Source organism: Erinaceus europaeus, chromosome 19 (genome assembly GCF_950295315.1).
Source record: "Erinaceus europaeus chromosome 19, mEriEur2.1, whole genome shotgun sequence".
NCBI lineage: Eukaryota > Metazoa > Chordata > Mammalia > Eulipotyphla > Erinaceidae > Erinaceus > Erinaceus europaeus.
Genome location: NC_080180.1, coordinates 35456773 through 35480810, shown reverse-complemented (window position 1 = coordinate 35480810; position 24038 = coordinate 35456773).

Below are 24038 nucleotides of genomic sequence, written 5' to 3'. Positions count from 1 at the left end.
AACAAATAATTTCTACCATTCATGTTTTAATCGTTCCTTCCTAGCACAGTACATATAAACTGTAACTTGTTTTCTGGGGAAGAGAGTGTAACTGGCTGGGATTCTCAGTCAGAGTTCACTTCCCTGAATTGGTCTTCGCCCATGACACTGAAAATAGCGTTGCTTGGCTCACCTCATCATCACAGTGGTGATTATTTACTTTTTTTCAGTCAGGAAATGCAATTTACATATATGCATTATTTAAATTATAATTTTCAATGTGTTTAAACACTGAGGATATAATGTAATCTACATGACAAGGTAATATACAAAGGATGTTAGTACTTCACTAACAAAGAAATAACACCTTTGGAAGGTAAAAAAAAAAACACCTTATGTCTCCCAAGTTATTAGAAAACTTTCTGCATGCTACAAACAAATATTGTAATAAATATATATAAACACACACACACACACACACACACACACACACAAGAATACAAGGCCAGCAAAATGACTCACCCATGCAGTGCACATGCCTGGTCACATACAAAACCCAGATTCCAGACTGACCTCCTCCACACTGGAGGACATTTAAGTGCTGTGCTGTTTTTTTTTAATATTTTATTTATTTGTTTTAATGAGGAAAGGGGAGAGAAAAAAAAAGCATTGCTTAAGCCTGGCTTATGGTCATGCTGGGGATTGAGCCTAGGACCTCAGAGTCTCAGACATGAAAGCCCTTTAACCACTGTTATCTGTTCAGTACAGAGATACACTCTGTCTCTGTCTCTATCTTTCTCTATTTGAAAAAAAAGTTGACTCCATGTGATGAAGCCCTAGTGACAGAAACACACACAGAGAAACAGTGACAGATCTCTAAATTTAAAAAAAAAGATACTTGATACTTGCACTTGTAGAGTGTGTATGGAATTGAAATAATTAGGAAAAATGACAGCCTTTGCATTGGAAACTTAAATTTTGTGTGTTCTAGACACTATTACCCTTGTATTTTCTTACAACTTACTAAAAAAAAAAAAAAAAAAAAAAAACTGGTGCTCAGGAACCAGGAGTTGGCAGACCTATTAGAGAGTGTGTGTCATGAGGTTCCAGGGTTCAGCCTGGTCCATGGGAGCACCATAGCACCAGTAAATCTCCATAGATGGTGAGGTAGTGTCGTAATGTCTCCTCCTCCTCCTCTTCTTTCTCCTTCTTCCCCTTTTCTTCCTCCTCCTTCAGATCCCTCTCCTTTTCATCTCTCTTTCCAACTTAAGTTTTTAAAAAGAATTTTTTTTTTTAAAGTCAGCCAAGGAATGATGTAATCATGTAACCATGAAGCCTCGGCACCAAAAATAAAGAAAATTGGTAGTCACCGTCATTTCCCTCTCGCACTTTTTCTGATTTACTCAAGAAATCCCCAACTCTGGATTCTCGTTTCAACTCCACCACAGCTAGCTTTTCACAAATGAGGGACTAACTCTTTTCAAAAAGATACACATGAATCTGAGAATTAGTCAAGTGTTAATACAATATATTTCCACATTTCTTGTCAAACTTATTTTTTGATACAGAAAAATAAAAATAACACAGCTATCACAACACTAAAATCCATCTTTTTTCTTCCCTTCCTTCCCTCTCTTCCTTCACTCCTCCCTTCTTTCTTTCAGTTTTTTTTTTTTTTTTTTTTTTACTGATCTAAGGCCTTGCACTTGTCTTATTTCATCACATCAGGCCACTTTTTTATTCAAATAGGAAGACTGAAGACACACACATACACACACACACACACATACACACACATACACACACATACACACTCGGGTGGAGTAAGAGAGAAGGAGAAACACCACAGTGCCAGTGCTTCTTACAGTGTCATAACCTCCCACATGTTGAAGTTGGAGTTTGACCCTAAGCCATGCTTCTGACAATTTATCTGCTCTGCCCAGGCAATTATCTTTCAGATACTTTTTCTTTTTCTTTTTTTTTAATATTTATTTTATTTATTTATTCCCTTTTGTTGCCCTTGTTGTTTTATTGTTGTTGTCGTTGTTGGATAGGACAGAGAGAAATGGAGAGAGGAGGGGAAGACAGAGAGAAGGAGAGAAAGATAGACACCTGCAGACCTGCTTCACCGCCTGTGAAGCGACTCCCCTGCAGGTGGGGAGCCGGGGTTCGAACCGGGATCCTTATGCCGGTCCTTGTGCTTTGCGCCACCTGCGCTTAACCCGCTGCGCTACAGCTCGACTCCCCCAGATACTTTTTCTTAAACCTTTGATAGTTAATACTGATATTTCAAAATAGTGAACACAGGATAGGCTATATCACAAATGTTGTAAAATTATGCTTTTCTATGGACCATCTGAAGAATACATAGAAGGATCGTCTCCGCCTTGTAGTTAGAAAAAAGAAAGTGAAGCATGAAAAGTATCACAGCAGGTTAAGCACATGTGGCGCAAAGCGCAAGGACCGAAGTAAGGATCCTGGTTGGAGCCCCCGGCTCCCCACCTGCAGGGGAGTCGCTTCACAAGCAGTGAAGCAGGTCTGCAGGTGTCTATCTTTCTCTCCCCCTCTCTGTCTTCCCCTCCTCTCTCCATTTCTCTCTGTCCTGTCAAACAACAACCACATCAATAACTACAATAATAAAACAAGGGCAGCAAAAGGGGATAAATAAATATATATTTTAAAAAGGAGAGTTAATGTTGAGTCCTGAGTTATATTAGACAATGTGAAACACCTAATCCCAGAAACCCTGTGATAAATGGACTTTTTTAAACTTTCTTTTATGATAGATGATGAGACAGAGAAAGGTAGAGAGGGAGAGAACGGCAGAAACAAGGAGTGAGGCCTGCAGCACTGCCCCCCTAATCATGAGCCTTCTTATAGGGGGCTGGGACTCAAGTCCTCATGCATGGTAGTATATGTGCTATAAGAGAAGTGCTACCACCAGGATCCCAATGGAAAAATTTCTATAAATAGAAAAATAAGCTATTTTGAAAATTAAGCATAATGACTATCTAAAACCAAATCTAGGGGCTGGGTGGTGGTTAACTTATTTGCGTCCACATATTACCATGCAAAAGGACATGGTTCAAGTACCTGGTCCCCACCTATAAGGAGGCAGCTACGCAAGTGGTGAAGCAGTGCTGCAAATGCATCTCTTTCTTGCTCTCTCTAGCTCTCCTTCCCATCTCAGTTTCTCCCTATCTCTATCCAAAAAACGAATAAGTAAAATACTGACAACAAACCAATTCAAATCTACTAGTTAATATTAAATTATCTGATGTAAAATTGCAGAGACATTTCTCCTATCCTATCTACCAATAAATCTATATACTATTTGATTTAGCATGTCTTTGCTTCAGCTAATCTCTAACCCTTTTGTTGGTATATTAATGGTTTACAGTCAATAGTAAATACAATAGTCCGTACATGTATAACATTTCTGGGAAATATTTGTTAAAATTTTTTTAAGTGTTTATAATGCTTTTTGGAAAATAATGGCGGAACCTGAATCTGATTTGTTGTTCTTTGTAAATTTTCTATGTTGATGAAAAGTAAAGTTGGAGAACACAAATTCAAATTTTACTTCATTTTCCTTCATACAAAACTCAACTTTGTGGGTTTCATGTTATTTAGTTTCTCTCTTTAGTCTAAATTGTGTCTTGCCTAAATGAACACTAATTACTTCAAGAGTACTTAGTCATCATCATCTCTCATTTCCAAGAACAGTTACAAAGTTAAATATATATTTTAACCTAGAATTGTCCTATCTAAGAAATCCATAAATTACCATATGTATGATCTCTAGATCATTACAAAGAATGTCTCTGAAACTGGAATAATGTAGGCCTTATCTTATAACAAAAAAATTAAAGTATAATTTATACAGGATACATCATGCATTTGTGAGTTACAAGGCACAATTCTTTCATCTACATTTTCTTTAACCAAGCTTGTTAGATTGTAAAAGTGTTTCCTAAATAATATTTTTAAATGGTGAGACTATAGAGGTATAGCACTGGACATTCAATTAAATAAAATATATACTTTTAACAAAGAAAATCAATGAAATGTCCATTAATTTTTATTTCATTGTTTACTTTTGCTGGTAATTTATCAATCCATGTAATAAATCTTATTTTTGAAGTATAAATGCAAATATCCTGGTACATTCTACTTGAACTGAGTAATAACTGCTTTTTATCATCATTTCTATTTTGCAATGTTACCTATAAATGGGCAAACCCACTTTGAATTATCCATAGTAAACCACTTTTTCAATCAATTTTATCTGTTTTTGTGTTCCATCATTCTAGTATGGAACTTCAAATCCATGATCGGTTAATCTACAAGTGATCCACTTGTATTATAACTTTGTAGATAGCATATCCTTTATACCATGTAAAGCATGTGCTTGACTAGTTATTAGACATATCATGTTTTTTAAGACCTATTGCAACTAATGTTACATTGGTATTTATTGAATATTCTCAATTATTGCTGGTTAGTCAGAGTTTTATTCTAGTACCTCATAAGTGCTTTCCCATGTGGGTGGAATCTGCTCTCTTCTATTGTTTTCAACTCTTAAATATTTAAGCACAGAATTCTCTTTGATGATGTACTATTTTTATATACATATTTCCAGTTTTTCTAAATCTGGCATCTTTTGTTTGCTTTATGATCACAATATGCCATCATTCAACATGCTCCAAGGATTAGCTATTAGGACATTTTATTCAAAAATAAAAAGTATGAATATTTTTATTAAAAGTGCAAAATAAATATGGAATTATAACAGTAAAATCATTTCAATCTCAAAGCTTTTTTAAATATATTCAACATAGTATCATATATTAAAATTAAAACCAAATGTATAAATTATAGTACAATTTAAAAGATCTTAAAATTAGTCACAAAAACTATCACTAAAATTTAGTTTTTATTGAATTAAATCATATACGTCCTATATATTTATAAATGTAAAACTATTTGAAAAACTAGAATTATTTAACCAGATAAATACATAGCCACTGACTTCCAGTTTTGCAAATAGTTTTATCTTTATAAATATAAAGACTTCAGTGTGAATTGCTCATGATTACAAAATATTACTTGGTCTTCATGTGCCAGATTTCTATATTGCACTAACATACTGGGACTATAAAATAGACCCAGAGGACAGCAAGAAATAGATGACCAGCAGTACTGGGAAAACGAAATTTTGCCATTAAACATCCTAGAGCAGGCATACACATTACTGAAATGGCAGTTTGACAAGTTGATTGATTTCTCTTTTCTCTTACCTAATTCCTTCCTCTTCCCAAGTGCTCCCTGCTCACTGAACCATCCTTCATTTGTGATGTCAACAGCAGCAGCAGCATCCCCTACAAAATTCAATAGCATTAGGGCACAGTAAGGCTTTATTTTGAATCTTTTAATGCCTGAATGGTGCTAGTCCTAGGAGCATATATTTGGATGCAGGGAGCGGCAGAATCCCTTAGTGACAAAATAGGTTTGATCACCCACTCTTTAAGAATTTATGGTGTGTTTATTAGATGGGAGAAGCTAAAGGATAAGGTTAATAGGAACTAATGCAAGGTTGCTTTTCATCCAGGTTTATGATCCTTGGTGCTGAAATGCTGTTATCATCATGTCTACTTTACAGATGAACCAGATAGACAAAGCATTAAGCTTATAACCGCAAATCTAACAAATATATATATACATATGATGAAGCCAGGCAGTCTGGGTCTGCATCTATGCTCTTTCTATTTACAGTAGCTCCAAGAATAGCCACCCTTATTTGAGGTTAACTAAAGGCCGAGGTGCCTGAGTACAATTCAGTAGTCAACATTTGGTATTGAATTTCAGAAAATGAAGCAAGAATATATTATACAGTTATTGTGTGTTTCCATTCCTTGGATACGGATACTGCACTATATCTTTACTCTGGGGAAGAAAACGAGTAGTTAAATGGAAATTATTTCATACATTTATATTGCCTCTCCCCATACACACAATTTAAAGGTACCCAGAAAGTTCTCTTGAACAAAACCAATGGTAAAAGAACTAATCTTCAAAATCAAATGTTTGTAAATGTTTAGTCAAAAAAACTATGACTTAAAATTCAATGCCTCTTTACATTTTTTTATATTTTATATTTTTCTTAATAAAAAATTTCCATCTCAGAGTATCTCTTTTGCAGGTGGTGTATGGTATAATTGCAGAGAAATCACTCTAGAGGGAGTTTTTTGTCCATTTTCTTCAGGACCGAAAATCAGCAGGTTTCAAGAAGAAATTAATGTATGCTAATATCTTTAAACCCTGCCAAAAATGTTTCTAGTTATTTCCATTAACATTTAGGCACTGGTTAATAATTCACAGTAATACCTTCTAGCTACATTAATACAAATTTTGATACTAATGTTGTCATTGAAATGCTACAAGAGTCTCTAAAGATTGCTTTTATATTAATTTGCTAAATGAAAAGCAAGGTGACCTGAGTATTATTTTTTAATAGATTGAGCAATGTCTGCTACATAGGGACAGAGCTCAAAAGGAGAATCATTGAGTGAGATAAGCCAGAAAGAGAAAGACCAAGACTGAATGATCTTACTTACAGATGGAACTTAAGAACAAAGAACAGTAGGAGAAAACATAAGGGGAAACTCAGGCTGGGTGTGGCATAATGCACCAAAACAAAAGACTCTGGGGAGAGGGAAAGGGACAGGCTGAAGAGACAGTGGGATCATGTTCTGTCTTCTAGACACCAGTCAAGGGGAGATGAGAGGTTGTATCTATGTGTTAAGGGCTTTACTGTAAATTATTAATCCCTCCCCAATAAAAATAAATGAGGAAAATCTATGGAAGTGTTTTCTATGACCTTAGTATTATTTCCAGATCTTAATATATATTATTGCCTTAATTCTAGCAAAACCTGCATGAAGGAGACATTCGAAGAGATCTGATAACTTCCTATCAATGGCCAGTGTGGTACAGTCATGCCAACATACCATACATATTTCTTTCTTTCTACAGTGACACATCATATCCCAAGTCCAGAAGCTTTTATCTCATGCTCAAGAGTACTCCCATCTTACCTCAATTCTATGATTTTAAAAACTCTCATGTCAATGACAAAAAAAAAAAAAAACTTGGGAAGATATTCTTCTATTCTTCTTCTACTCTTATGTTTTTATTTCAGTTTGGAATTCTTCAATGCACTTAGTGTCATAAATTTCAATAGCAAGATTCCAGCCACATGGTATCTTAAAAGTGGTGGACCAAAAAGGGAGGAATTACAGAGGATCCATTCTTTATATTCCTTATGTGGGTCTTTGTTGCACTGATATACAAGGTGAGCTCATTCTGTACAGCAATTAAGGAAATGAGCAAATGATTTTGCCTTCATGTCTCTTTTTCTTCAAGACTGATTTACAGGAAAGAAAGAGAACCAGATTTACATTCTTGACATACGTGATGTCAGACACTCAGCTCAGGACACTTTCAAGTCCTGTGTTCTGCATTTGCACCACCTCCCAGGCCATCTTCCTCTCATTATACATTGCTGTAGTCTACAGAAAAATTAGTTCTAGTGCAATACTATAGAATTCTTGAAAATAATATATATATATATATGTATATATATATATACATATATATATATGATCTTTGCTTTTTTGATAGGCTTTTTAGCAAACATCAAGAAGTTGAAATCGAACTCATTATTTCTTTAATTTTAAGCAATTATGGGGGGCCAGATGGTGATGCACCCACTTAAGTGTGCATATTACCAAATGCAAGGACCTTGGTTCGAGCCCCTGCTCCATACATGCAGGGAGTCTGCTTCATGGGTGTTGAAGCAGCTCTGCAGTTGTTTGTGTTTCTCTCCTTCTTTCTATCTCCTCATCCTTTGTCAATTTCTCTGTGACTTATCTAACAAAAAAAAAAAAAAGGAAAAAAAAAGATAGTGATTCCATGAAAAATGGTGTCTATCTCCACTTATAAACATTTAAAGTTCAATAAGCAATAAAGAAAAATAAAACCTGCAAGCTATTTAGATTAGTCTCATCTAAAAATATTTAATTAGTGTTAAAAAATCAATGGAAGATCCAACATGTCAGACCTTATTTGCTAAGATCATTTTAGACTCAAATATAGCAGGAAAATGAGACATTTCCAGAAGATGTTTTCATCAGAGGGTTCTAAGTTACAATTTAGTCTATTTTGTAATTGGATTTAAATATACTTTTTCTCATTCTCCCTATATTTTTCCAACCAGTAAATATTGTATTACTGAGACCAGAGAAGCAGGATACTGAAAGATGAAGATGAGTCCTAGATCTGACTGAGAGCCTGGAGGTGACTTTACCTGAACACACACCACTCTACGAGTCAGCACAGCCCAGCAAAAGCCCTTACTTCTAGTCCAGAGTTCTTCTATAAAAAGGTTTACAAAACATCAGAAATTCCAGATAAAAGGCATAGATTCCAGCAAGAAGCTGAACAAACAATGGAGTAAATGACTAATTAAACTGCTTAAAATGTAGAGTATGATAACTTACTCTAAGGAAAGTGGATTTAAGCTCAGCATATGAATGACTTCTGTTTATCAGTAGCTTTCTGATATTTCTCTCCCATATACAAAGTTAAGGCTTTATGTCTGGGAGCTATTCCTGCCCTTGAGCGTTTTCTCAATAATCTTGCTCTGTCTGAGAAATATACTGATAGCTTACTGGAAACTAAGTCGTTCAGGTACAGGGTTAGATATAAGCCTGAAGTTGTGAACATTTTGTATGAACGCTCCCCAATGCCAGTATTTCCTATTGTATGTAGGTTTAATAGATAAGTCACTATTTAGTTTAGAGTTGGCAATAGCTCTATCTATGTTTGGACTAAAAAATATAAGGAAAGAAGAAAGGGGAGGAGAAGAGGGTGAAGTATGCTAATACCTATCTTGTGGAGATAGGAACCTTTATCTTTTTTTTTTTTAATTTAAGAAAGGAGACATTAACAAAACCATAGAATAAGAGGGGTACAATTCTGCAAAATTCCCATAACCCGATCTCCATATCCCATCCCCTCCCCCTGATAGCCTGCCCATTCTCTATCTCTCTGGGAGTATGGATCCAGGGTCCTTGTGGGTTGCAGAGGGTGGAAGGTCTGGCTTCTGTAATTGCTTCCCCACTGAATATGGACGTTGACTGGTTGATCCATACTCCCAGTCTGCCTCCCTCTTTCCCTAGTAGGGTGGGGCTCTGTGGAAGTGGAGCTCAGTACACATTGATGGGGTCATCTGTCCAGGGAAGTCTGGTCATCTTGCTGGCATCCGGAACCTGGTGGCTGAAAAGAGAGTTAACATACAAAGCCAAACAAATTGTTGAACAATCATGGACCTAAAGACTGGAATAGTGCAGATGAAGTGTTGGGGGTATTCCCTGCATGCTCTTGTGTACTTCTGCTTTCAGGTATATATTTTTCCCCTAGTTTATGGGCATGTGTGAACCTATGCTCTATCTCAGGGGACCTGGACTATATCTAGGTTTGGGGACTTTATTGGGGAGTGGAACACCTGGAACGGAATTAGAGAATACTATGAAAGGAAAGGTCTCATCCGAGTGATGAAGCTGAAGGGTTGTTATTCCACACCTGAAGTCTCTGGTCACAGTCTGAAGTGAAGCATGCTGGGGTGGCACTCGTTGCGTTGATTAGGTTGCAATCCGTGGATGCAATATTATTTGATTTGAATTGAACGCTGCATGCAGAAAAGTGGGCCCTCCTAAGATTCCAGGACTGGGAGAAATGTAGGCTCTATAGTGGAAATGTGAGGTTCCTGTTAGGAACCTTTATCTCTATGTCAGTAGCTCCATAAAATCAACATTTCCTTTTGGGGCTAGTTGGTGGTGCACCCAGTTAAGCACACACTATAGTGTGCAAGGACCTGGGTTCAAGGCCCTGGTGCCTACCTGCAGTGGGAAAGCTTCACATGTGATGAATCAAGGTTGTGTCTCTCTGCCTCTTTCCTTCTCTACCTGCACCTCCCCTCTCTAATTCTTTTCTGAATTATTATTATCTTTATATATTTATAGGATAGAGACAGCCAGAAATCAAGAGGTAGGGGGAAAAGAAGAGGGAGGGAGATAGAGCATTGCTTCACCCCTCATGAAGCTTTCCTCCTTCAAGTGGGGACTGGGGGCTTGAATTTGGATTCTTACACACTGTACCATGTGTGTTCAACCAGGTGTGTCACCATCCACCACTCACCTCAGTTTTTTTCTATCTCTATCCCAGAACAAATAAAGAAATAAATATTTTCATTTTATTTTATTTTTATTTTTATTTATAAAATGGAAACATTGGTAAACCCATAGAAGAAGAGGGCTACAACTCCACACAATTGTCACCACCAGAACTCTGTATCCCATCTCCTTCCCTGATAGTTTTCCTATTCTTTAATCCTCTGGGAGTATGGACCCAGGGTCATTATGGGGTGCAGAAGGTGGAATGTCTGGCTTCTGTAATCACTTCCCCACTGAACATGGACGTTGACAGGTCAATCCATACTCCCAGCCTGTCTCTTTCTTTCCCCAGTGGGGCAGGGCCCCGGGGAAGTGGGGCTCCAGGACACTGCAGGTCACTTTGGGTCCCCTGCCTTCCTGGCCACTGGCAGCAAGGGCCAGAGTAGACCCCTGGGAGTCCCAGGGTAACTCTGCATGTTGGGGGCAATGTGCACAGAGAGACAAGAATTAAACCAGGCTTAGTCAGCTCTGGGAGAGGCCTTGAAAAGGTGGGTGACTTGTCTATTGAGAGAGAAAGCAAGCAAATATACCCACTGTCCAGGGAGAAGGTTAAGGTAGTCATTAACCCAAACACAAAGTAACACAATGCATAGTCACATTTTGACCTGCAAACTATTTGATCACAAGTGAAAGGTTACCATACAAGGTTGGATCACAAGCTCACAATGCAATTTTCCTGGGGGTAAATTAAAGGCACTTCAGAGGAGGGGGAGGAGGAGGGAGCAGTAGACTAACAGGACATTTTGTGGTGGTTTTCAAGTTTGGCCATACACAAGGTACAGTAATTCATGGCCTTTGTTTTAAGGGGAAAGGAGGAGTATGTGAGAAAGGTAGCCCCCATCTGGAGAAGCCATCCATCATTAGTTCAGGAGGTCAGGGGGGACCTGCCATTTTCTCAGCCCAGAATGGGTAAAGCCTGGGGTCTACCCACTCACATCTCATGGAAACAATGCCCTGGATTTTCCCAGGAAGTTTCACTCTCCAACAGGACACAATGGTGAGCTCATCTGCCCAGGGAAGTCTGTTTGGCATCATGGTAGCATCTGTAACCTGGTGGCTGAAAATAGAGTTAACATATAAAGCCAAACAAGTTGTTGACTAATCATGAACCTAAAGGCTGAGTAGTGCAGATGAAGAGTTGGGTGGGAGGATCTCCATTTTTTAAATAGCTAGTAGGTATATTTTAGTTACATTCCTGATGCCAGTCCTTGCACTTTGTGCCACCTGCACTGAACCCACTGTGCTACCCTTTAGTTACATTCCAAAGAGTCTGTGGCTATACTAGTTTTTTTTTCTCCCCAAGCCTGAAATCTGATATGCAGGTGGATCCAAGTTATTGTCTGGGGAGGTGATGTCATGGTTGGAAAAAGGACTAGAAACCTGGATAAATAAATTTTTAAAAAGAAAATAGAGACTTAAAGAGAATACTTACCAAAGATTCTGTGAAATAGTTCACTTGTATGAGGTGCTGTTTTGTCATGTGCTTGACCCAGTTCCAGTTTCCCTCCTAGTCTCCACTTCATTCTCCTTCCCCCTTCTCTTTCTCTATCTGAAAAAGAAAGAAACAGATAGGAGACTACTCATCCAAACTCTCTCTCTCTCTCTCTCTCTCTCTCTCTCTCTCTCTTTCTCTCTCTCTCTCACACACACAGACACACAGGATAAGAGCTAAAAGTTGACTTGTAAATCTAAATTGGCTCTTCCTGCTTTATCTCTTGTTATTGACTCTGCCCTACATAATTGCATTATCACTGGCATTCTATGTCTGCAGGATTCATCCACCCTAGGTGAACACTTCTCTCTCTCTTTCTTTTTCTTTCTTTTTTTTTCCTTCCTTCCTTCCTTCCTTCCTCCCTCCCTTCTTTTCTAGAAAGGGAAACACTGTAAGGACACAGTACAGCACCACTCGGTAAAGTTTCCTGTGCAGGTACTTCCATGTAGCAGTGGGCCAAGGGCTTAAACTCTGGGTCTTCATACATGGAAAAGTGCACTTTCTCCCAAGGGAGAAATTTATTAGCCCCCTAGAACTCTTGATTTTTTTTTTTAACAAACCAAATGCCTTTCATTTTTCTGGACAAGATAACCCTAGTTTTGTTCAGGAATTGACCCCTTGTTGAAAATGTTTCTATCCTAGCTTGTCTGACATTTGATATCACACCAGTTATGTAAATTCCAGATATTTTGCCACTGATGGTTTTTAGAATCTATCTGTTCTAGTCAATGAGGTAGTTGGAAAGTTTGCTTCAAATTTTCTAGAGTATGGTCTGTTCTTCTAAAGAGCAAACAGAGATTAGTAGATTGTTTAACAGGAGCCTGGGTGGTTAAACACACATATTACTAAGTGCAAGGACCTGCTCAAGGATCCAGGTTCAAACCCCTGAGGACCCACTCACAGGTAAGACACTTCACAAGCAGAAAAGCAAGTTTACAAATACCTATCTTTCTCTCTTATCCTCTAGCCCCTCTCCCCTCTCAATTTCTCTCTTTCCTATTAATTAAAAATAAAATAGAAAGAAAAGAAAATTTAAAAAAAAGAAAAAATGGCCACCAGGAACAGTAGATTTATAGTGCTACCACTGAGCCCCAGTGATAACCATAGAGGCAATAAAAATAATAATTGCAATATAATAAATAGTTTAGTCAGAAATCATCATAATATCTAAAAAGTAACAACTGTGTTTTGCCCAGGAGGCTTAAATCTAATAATAAAGACAAATCAGAAGATGAGAAAATCTAGAGTCCTTCATGATGCACTAAGCTACTGAATTGACCAGCCATGAAGCTGTCCTACTTGGAACTCCCTAAAGTATGATAATAAATGCTATCAGTTGCTTAAGACATTTAAAATTGGGTTAGTGGTTTATTCCAAATTAACGCATCCTAAAGATACAAGTTGCATTATAGAAGCTGTAACAGATGAAGAACCAACCCAATGCTGGGGCAGAGAAAACCACGTAAGTTGATGAATAATTAAAATAGTATGGAAATGAGTAACTACCTGCAGAAGCATGTGTATATACATAACCCCATTCTAGAGTGTCATCTGAACAACTTTCCTAAACAATATGCTCCCCAAATGTTAAGATATTGTCTCTTTTTCTCCTTAAGAATTAAGGTTTTATGAGGTTTCCTTTACCTTACTGCATAATAAAATTTCAGAGAAGCTCAAAAATCTCTAGGTTGCAGGGCTCCCCACAAGATTGAATCGGCCCTTTCTCGTATTTCCAAAGCTCCCAAGGAGTTTTTAATATACAAGCAAAGTCAAGGAGCAGTGTTTTATAAAATGCATAAGAGGAAAATGGCTTTGTTTAAAAAGATTTGTAGATTCCAGAAGATAAGTCAGATCAGACTTTATCATATGGGTTATATTGTATCCCCTTTCCCAAGAAGATTTTAATTTTAATTTTTTTTTTAGGGATAGATACGGGGGTCAAAGCATACTAGAGATGTCAGAACCTCAGAACATCAGGGCACTCAATAGTTCTGAAAAATGGAACTTCTAGGTCATAAGTTAAGGACTGCATTGGCATAAGAGCCAGTAAAACTAGGTTTGACTGAGGGTCTCATCAGTCCCCTCTGAGTCTGATGCCTCCAGTGGTCATGTGTTCAGGGACAAATTAATAATTACTGTTTTGACGTTGTGAGGGTCAAATTAAATTATATATGCAAAATACTATGTAAATGTCAAAGCTTCCTGAGTTGTTATGCTTTGTGCAGGAACAGTAGTGATTTTAGTAGTTTTTAATAGTTCTAGGCATGAATCTGTTAGGGAGATACCCAGAAAAAGACTCCTCTGAAAGAAGGACATTAACAACCCTTCCCTCTGCACCCTAGAGGTGGCCTATAAGAGGTGTCAGAAAAGTCAAGATGTCTACATTCTGTACTAGCATCTCCCTTTCCACCTAACTACTAATGTCATCGAACGCACATAAATGCATATGTGCACCTGGAGATGAGGCTGAAGTTAATCCCCTCCAGGTCCCACATCAACCTCCTCTGAACTCACTCTAAAAAGTTGGAAGACCAGTCAACTCAGTATCCTTACTCTCTCTTGAAAGTCTACATGCCACTAAAGCCAATGTTTTCCTTCCTCTCTTCTCTACCCATTCTTTTTCTCAATAAATGCTCTTCCTGAAACACAGCCCAACTCTCTTGGGATTCCACCATACAAATGTCATTCTAAAACCCTACCAGCAGAACTTAAAGAAGACCTCTGTCTTTTGTGTCATTCCCTCTCTAATACCTCAGTTTCACAATCTTTTTTTTTTTAATTTTTTATTTATAAAAAGGAAACAGTGACTAAACCATAGGAGAAGAGGAGTACAACTTCCAACACCAGAACTCTGTATCCCATCCCATACCCTGATAGCTTTCCTATTCTTTAACCTATTTGGACCCAAGGTCATTATGGGGTGTAGAAGACGGAAGGTCTGGCTTCTGTAATTGCTTCCCCGCTGAACATGGATGTTGACAGGTAGATCCATACTCCCAGCCTGTTTCTCTCTTTCCCTAGAGGGAAGGGCTCTGGGAAAGCAGAGCTCCAGGACACATTGGTGGAGTTGTCTGTCCAGGGAAGTCTGGTCGCCATCATGTTTAACACACAAAGCCAAACAAATTGTTGATCAATCATGGATGTAAAGGTTGGAATAGTGCAGATGAATAGTTTGGGGGGGCTCCATTTTGTAGATAGCTAGTAGGAATATTTTAGTTATATTCCAAAGGGCCTGTGGCTATACTCGTGTTTTTTTGTTTGTTTGTTTGTTTTGTTTTGTTTTGTTTGCTTGAGCCTGAAATCTGATATGCAGGTGGATCCTAATTATTGTCTGGGGAGGTGATGCCATGGCTGGCAGAAGGACCAGAAAGCTGGATCAGGGAAGAGAGTAGCTCCCAAATATGGGAAAGATGTATAAATATTGTTAACTGTAAGAATGTTTCACAATCTTTTTCCATTCACTATACTCCCTTCAAGAGCTTTTAGGAGACACTGATGCTCAAGTCTACCCACTTAAAAACTCTTAGTTATATGACCTAGGGTGGAGGTTGGTACTTTTTTTTTAACTCCCATTATATTTTCTAATGAGAAACTAGGAATCTTCAAACCCAAATGCAGGTAAGTAGCCTTGTTTTCCTCCTTAGTGTTTAAAGAGCTCTCAGTCCTAACTTGTTTGTTGTGGATGAGTGAGTTAGAAGCAGATGACAGCTGCAGTCCCCATTGTCCTGCAGAGAAGGGCTCCAGGAGGCAGCCCTCTGTTCTGTGTCCTTCCATCAGAAGGGAGTCCTCTGAGTCATCAACCCTTATCATCATCCTGGAGTCAGTGTGCTGCTCTAGGCCCAGCCACAGGGCCATCCCACTGGGCTCTGTGGATGGATAAGGAAGAGAAAGACCCTTCAGATCTGTAGTACTGAGTGGAGACCTTTGGGCTAGCGATGAGAGAGAGAGAGAGAGAGAGAGAAAGATGACCCAGGAACCAAGCTCGTGACAGCAAGGTAGCACAACATCTGGTTAAGCCACGTGGCACAAACTGCAATGGCTGGCATCAGCCTCCTCATCTGCCTGCCACCTCTTCACCAGGAGAAAGGGCAGAGACAAGTCAGAAATGGAAGTGTCTTTACAATACCATACATGGTTAGGAAAGGGGCAGAGAAAGGTGAAAGGGGCTGGGAATGGTAGGGGGCTTCCTTAGCAACTGTTGCTAGGGGTTTAACTGGTAGGATTAATAATACTCTGCTAGGAATTAGGAAGGAGACCTTTAGTCATTTGTAAGACAAAGCAGAAGATTGATATGTAGATAATAAAAGGACGAGTCATAGTATCAAGGAATGGAGCAGGGGGAGCTGGCTTAATGTTTTAAGGGATGCCGGGCTCCTGGAGGCAGAAAAATGCAGGGTGTTTTGTGAGGTAGGGAGTCTGATACACATGGCAAACCTTTGGGGTTCCTGTGTCCCCCCCCCCCCTTGCTCAACCTCTTCTTAGAGAGAGAGACTAACAGGAAGAACACAACCCTCAGGTCAAGCCCTGCCAGACTCTACCACATCCTCATAGTTTCCCTACAGAGACTTCCTTGTTTCCTACATCGCTGTAGATCTACTTTTCTTCTTTGTATGCAGGTGCCCTATTTCTACCTATTCAACAGATTCATCAATGGCTTCTTTTAATTGAGAGTACTGATATTCAAATCACCATCTTCCTCATGTGACTCACTATTAGTTCTTGGAAAGAAATATTCATACATTTCTAAAGCAAGGGTTAGGTGGTGGCACACCTGGCTGATTGCACATTCTACAATGCACAGGGACCTAGGTTCAAGTCCTCAGTCCCCCTGCAGGGGCAAAGCTTTGTGAGTGATGAAGCAGTGCTTCAGGTGTCTCGCTTTTCTCCTTCTCTATGTCCCCCAACCCTCTTGATTTCTGGCTGTCTCTATTCAATAAATAAAGATAAGATAATAAAAAATTAAAGCACAAAAGCAAACCAAACCAAGCACCCAAACAAACAAAAAAACCCAAAGTAACAGTCATTTGTGCTAAGAAATTAAATGAGTGAATGAATAAAGTTGATCAATTGTTTTCTCATATCACTCTATCCACACATTTCATTTAAACTTCAAAACAATTTCTGACAAATAAGCATGAAGAGACTGAATATGACATCATTATACACTAATTTTATTAAAAGTGCACTTCTGGTGAAACTCACAAATATGCATAATGACATAAAAGCATAAGATAGTTGTGTTTATTTTTCATGATAGTGCTGTGAATGAACCCTAGCTGATTCATTCCTGGTGTTTATTCAACCCATTTAGACATGGATAATAACCAGATTTAAAAGAAAAAAATAAATAAGCAGTATACTTACTTATTCAATTTCAAAAAAAAAACTCAAATACTAGATTTATGTCTAGATACCTTGTAAGTAAACATCTCACTAACCGCCATCTTAGTTTTCCATATGGAAAAGTCTCCTATCTATTCTGGGAGAATCTGAGCATAGGGAAGAGTATGAGGGGGTGGGGACATGGGAAAAGCCATGGTGGGCACTGCCTACCCTGAGACTGTCACACTTTGAGCTGTGGGACCATGAGAAAGATAAGCAAAAACTAAGCAAAAGAGAACAGTGGAATGAGAAATGAAAAGGAAGCACTGCACTTGCAAGCAAGATCCATAGGAGAGGGTGTCTGAACTCTCACAAAAATAGACTGAAATCATTGCTGTGATGCCAAGAGTGTTTCGTCTTTCACCTTCCTTGGGTTTCCCAATAATCTCCCATTTCACCCAGAAAGATATAAACGACCTCTATAATCAGAATTCCAACTCTTAAAGTGTTTATCCCTTTCATTATCCAAGGTCATTGAGTTTCACTCTTAATATGAGCCATTCCAAGTCCACATGCACTTTCACAGTATATTATGAAATGAGTTCTGAGTTCAGACATGAGGATTGAAAAGTATTTGAGAGGCTCCCATGTCTTGTCAGTGGCTTGTGGTCCATCATAATTGGATGTGACTGTTTCATCTGGTTCCCTAAGCACACTCAACTATATTACCTGATTTTTTTTCAGCCTTCCAAAACAGAAAGGGCATTTGCAAAATGAGAAAATGGAGATACCTTGAGGTCTAAGGGACACTTTGACTTAATTCGTATGGTACCTGTGCTAGAATAATTCAAGATGTCTTATAACAAGGGACCTGCACAAGATACATACTATTGATGATCAAATAAAAATTTAAAATCAACCCCCCTCCCCAAAAAGAAGAAAAACAAACAGGCAGATAAACTTTTTTTAAAGAACAAATAGTACTCTGTGTTCCTTTGCAGCCAGAACAAAATGGCCACAATTCTTCTAGCGTTTGCCCTTCTTCTGTAGCCACAATAAGGAATTAGCTCACTTTTATTACATATGGTGGGGTAGAGAGAAAATGTCAGTTTCTCAGAGTAGCAAAATTCTTTTAAACTTGATAGTAAAGCCTAGACATAGTTCTTTATAGGACATATAGAAAATTGGCAATAACCCCGACAACAGATTTTACAGCAGATAAATTAAAATGAATTTCATGTCTTTTTTTCAAAGATACATTTTTTTAAAAAGTACAGAAATTCTATTTCCTTTAAGGTATAGGAAATATAAAAAAATGAGTACACATGCTATGTCACTAAAGTCTCACAAATTTCCATGAAGTATTCATTATTACATGTTCCAAATTAAGAAATAGAGGTTTAAATTGGCTAAGTAGCTTCCCCATCATCACAGAGACAATAATTAACATCGCTGGGTTTGAGCCCAGATTCACATCTTAAGTTCTAAAGACCATTCCACTAAAAATTACAAAAGGCAAATTGGCAATTGTCCAATATATAATCTTCCAGCAGGAAAACATTCTCCAATGATAAAATTTAGGTCTAAGAAGTTAATGGGCAGGATGTCACAACTTATTTTCCTTAGGCGTTACTATCCAAGATCTAGTGGTAGGCAGTGCACCTGGTAGAGCCCATACAGTACCATGAGTCAAAAAAAAAAAAACCTGGGTTCAAATCCCCAGCCTCCACCTTCAGAGGAGAAGCTATATGAGTAGTATAATAGTGCTTCAGGTTTCTCTCTTTCTCTCTCCATATATTCCTCTCCCCTGCTTCCTCCCTTCCCTCTTCCCCATCCTCTTCTCACTCTCTATTTCTCTCTATATATTAGGAGAAAAACATTTGGAGAAGTAGAATTGTCTTGAAGGTACTGAACCCAAGCAATAACCCTGGTGACAAAAATTTAAAAAATAATTAATTGATTTCCTTCCCTGAATTTTTTAAAGTTATCTTTATTTATTGGATAGAGACAGACAGAAATTGATAGATAAGGGGGTGATAGAGAGGGAGAGAGATAGAGAGACACCTGCAGCCCTGCTTCACCACTCATGAAGCTTCCCCTCTGCAGGTGGGAACCATGGGCTCGAGCCTGGGTCCTTGTGCATTGTAACATGTGCTCTCAACCAGGCGCACCACCACCTGACCCCTCTTTCCCTGAATTTTTAATGAAATTCAGATAGCCAACATTTAGAAGTTGTAAGCTAACAGAGGTATATGGTTGCAGGTACTCTAAAAACTTCATGTAAGTCATAGACACCTTTGTAATCTTGATGGTACAACCAAGCTAAAATCTAGTCCCCTAAGTACTACCAGTCACAGATCCTTCCCTACAATCAAATATACTCTTGTTCATCTATAGTTATAATACTTAAGGTAAAGGGATATATAATACTGGATCTGAGTGTATGCATATATATGTATGTATATGCATATGTATGTTTTAATTTCATATAATGTGGCTCATACTCTCCTTAGACAGAAGGAGATTATGAAATAGATCTTTCTGGATAACTTGCAGTGCAAAGAGTGAACTGAGGACATTCTCTTCAGAAGCAAACCATTAAGGGAAAAAACATTGAGCTAAGTTATCATAGTCTTAGTGCTCTCTATTTTTTTTTCCACTCAGTAATTTAAAATCTGCCATCCAATGGACTGCAAAATAGTTCACATAGTTAGTGTGCTCCTTTGTCATAAAAGTGATCCAAGTTTGAGTCCCGTCCTCCAAGTGTTGAAGGAAGCATCAGTACTGTGGCTTTGTTCCCTCTCCCTGTCCTTATCTGAAAAACGCATCCAGAAACAGTGATATCCCAGATTTGACAAACAAACAAATAAAAAGCAGTCTGCTATTCAATTTCACAAGTCTTCAAGAGGCATGAGTACTCAATAATTTCAGGCATGATTCATTCTAATTGCTCCCTGGGTAGAAAGTTCATTAGGAAATATCAGACTCCTCCCACAAAGATAGTGCTTTCTCAAAACTGAAACAAATTAGAACATTTGGCTGAATCATAGTTACTCACATAGCTAATAACTGCCCAATTTAGTGTAGTAAAGTTTTCTATGATAGGGATTAAAAGTACATTCTTTGGAGTTAAATAAAATTGATTCAAATATCTAGAGACTGGATTCAGGAAATTAATAGATTTTTTTTATTTGTCTTAGATGGTTTAAGTATAATCACATTGCTAAGGTAAACCATGTCAGCACTGCAAAATGGAATCATGAGAATGTCTCACCGAATGGAAAATATCATTAAGTCATGGATTTTTATAAGATGAAATCAAAGGGAAATTCTTAAATTGAGAATTATAACATAATAAAAACTTCAGCAGAGGGGGAAACAGCACCACTCAGATGAAGGCAAAAGACATCATAAGATAAAATCAGATGTTGGAAATAAATGGACATTTTACAAAGAAACAGAAGAATTGGAACAAAAAAAAATAATAAAAATATGAACAGAGTCTAGGATACCTGAAATATACTAACTGCAGTATATGTGTATATGTTGAGTCTCACAGGAAGAGGGGGAATTGAGAGAGGTTAAAAAGTATACTTGAAAAAATAGTTGTCTAAAAATAATGGTCAAAAACTTTCGAAGTTTATTAGAAAATACTAATATGCATATGCAAAAAACTCAAAGAATCCAATAGAAAAAACTTGGAGATCCACACAAAGGCATGTCATATTGACACATCAAATGGTAAAGACAAAGAGAGAGTTTTGAAAGTATAGAAGACAGAAATAAGTAATCATATGCAAGGTATCCATAAAATGGCAAATGATTTTTTATAAGATACCATGTAAATCAGAGGGAAGCAAGGAGATACTCCTTTTAGAATGATGTAGTGTGCACAGGGATACCATGAATAGTTGGGAGATAGTTCATAAAATTAAATTATTTAACAACTATTTAAGAAAAACAGACTTTACTTAGCAAAACTGTTATTCAGATATAAAGAACTGTTTACTATAAAATAATTAAAGAGGGTTTGTTACTAGAAAACTAACCTTACAATAAACACTAAAGGAAATCTTTTAGACTGGAATAAAAGAAAACTAGACAAGAACTCAATTTAAACAAAACAAAAATACCATGATTCATACAATAATATCATTGTTTTTCTTTGTTTAAACTGTTGTATCTAATTTCAAAGATGGTGGCTTGGCAACAAAAAAGCAAACCACACCATCCAAAAGTGAGGAGAGGATATGGACAAAATATTCACCAGTGAGTTCCAAAGATGGGGCTAGGCTAGGGCACACCTGGTTAAATGCACATAGTATTATGCACAAGAACATTCAAGCTTCCACTCCTCACCTACAGTGGGGATGCTTCACAATCAGTGAAGCAGGTCTGCAGGTGTCTGTCTTTCTCTCTCCCTCTCTATTTCTTTCTCTTCTCTCAATGTCTTTCTGTCCTTTCACATAAAATGGGAAAAAAAAAGATTTTCAGGAATCATGTTTGTGTAGAGCCAACATCAAGCCCCAGTGATGACCCTGGAGGCAATAAATAAATAAATAATACAAAGAGTCAACAAACAAATGAAAAAAATCCTCAAAGTTACTGGTTATCAGAGAAACACAAATAAAGACAATGAGCTACCACGTCACTACTGTGAGAATGCCATACATAAGGATAGCAAAAACAAATGTTGAAGATGTTGTCGAGATAAAAGAAACCCTTTTACACTGCTGGTGGGAATATGAATTGGTCCTACTCCTGTGGAGAGCAGTCTGGAAAACTCTCAGGTTAGAAATCAATTTACTTTATCATCTGGCAATCCCTGTCCTAGTGATATATCCTAAGCAAAAAAACCCACACATGCAAAGAGATCTGTGTATACCTGTGTTCACAGCAGCATGATTTGTAATAGCCCAAATTTGGAAGCAACCAAAGTTTCCAACAACAGATTACTTTAAAAGAAAGTTATAGCATATATACACATGGACCACTACATACTATTAAAAATGAAATCATGCTTTTTCTCCTAGCATTACTATGTGACAATCCATCTAGTCACACGACCCCACCTTGACCTCTCTGCACAGATGACCATGGCATGAAATGTCCAGAAACCTCATCTCTCCAGAGCACTATCCTACTAGGGAAATATTAGGGACAGAATGGGTCTGTCTAGGTGTATAGATCAACCAGGCAACTTCCCACGTCAATAGGAAGCAGTTACAGAAGCACGAAACTCTGTCCTTCAACATCCCAAAAAGAATTTAGGGTCCCCACCAATATGTCCTGGAGCTCCGCTTCCCCAGAGACCCACCCTACTAGGGAAAGAGTGAGGCAGACTGGGAGTATGGACCGACCAGTTAACACCCATGTTCAGCGGGGAAGCAATTACAGAAGCTAGACCTTCCACCTTCTGCAACCCACAATGACCCTGGGTCCATGCTCCCAGAGGGATAGAGAGTCGAGAAGCTATCAGGGGAGGGGTGGGATATGGAGTTTGGGTGGTGGGAATTGTGTGGAGTTGTACCCCTCCTACCCTATGGTTTTGTTAATTTATCCTTTCTTAAATAAATAAATAAATAAATAAAAAAGAATTTGTGGTCCATACTCCTGGGGGGAGGGGAATGATGAGGGAGAAGTTACCACCCAGGAATGGGAGTGGTTACAGGTGTGGCTTAGGAAATGTGAGGGGGGCTTTGGGTTTAAAACCAGGAGTCTGAGAGGGCTAGCTCTCTTTTTCTGGTATTACTATGTGACATTGTAAGTCTCTTTATTCTTTCCTTTCTCTACTTTTCTCTCTCCCTCTCATGCCTAACAGGTATATGTTTTCTAATGAAAGTTTAATTTACCTGGAAAAGAAATGATGAAGTCACCTCTTTACCTCATCTTGGATGAAGCTTGAAGGAATCATGTTACATGAGTACATGGGACAAGCCAAAAAGAGAAGGATAAATGTGGGGTGACCACTTGTGAGAACTTCAGGCTCTTAAAGCTCCTCTTTTTAATCATAATCCAAAGTGCTCAGCTATGAAAAGATAACTTAGTTGGCCTTTCCTTCACTGGCTTCACATTTCAGTAAACTAGACTTTTTAAGGAGCATTTAGCAGTAGGATCATTATCTTTTTATTCATTTCAATAAGAGAGGGAGACCTTTTAGGTTTGGGAAGATGGGTTTTAGTTTTTTATAATACTTTTCAGCATTAAAAAAAAACACAAACTACTAAACTTGTTAGAACCCCAACTTACATGCCTAAGGACCCAAAGGCTGTAGGTTCAATCCTCAAAACTATGTCATATCAGAGCTCAGCAGTGTTCTAGTCCTTTCTCTTTGTAGTTTACAATGAATAAATAATTTAAAACACACACACTACCTGGAAGAGAGGATAGATTGTTCCTATCAAATTGTCTTGCCACTCTGCCTGATTAATGAATCATTTATATGGACAATTCTGTAGTAAATATTGCTGTACATGTCTTATATAAACATGATTTCAGTTCTTTGGGGATTGCAATTGTCTGGTCACACTGGAACAAATCGGCACAGTCTCTCCTCATAGTCGATGTCTATACACCATCTTTACCATTCACTGAAGTCTTTCTCCACCATCATCCTGATATCCTTTCTCTACCCCACCCCAGAATTCTTTGCTTTGCAGCAATACACCATACCCAGCTCAGGTTTAACCTTGTGTTTTCTTTCTTTTCTTGTTACTTTCCACCTATGAATGAGATCAGCTTGTATCATCCTCCCCTTTCTGGCTTATCTGGCTTATCTCATCAAACATGATTCCTTCAAGCTTCATACAAGATAAGTTAAAGGAGAAGCTTTTATCATTTCTTACAACTGTGTGGTATTCTATTGTGTTTCTGTACCATAACTTTCTTAGCCACTCTTCTGTCATTGGGCATTTGGGTTTTGTCCACATTTCAACTCTTAAAAATTGTGC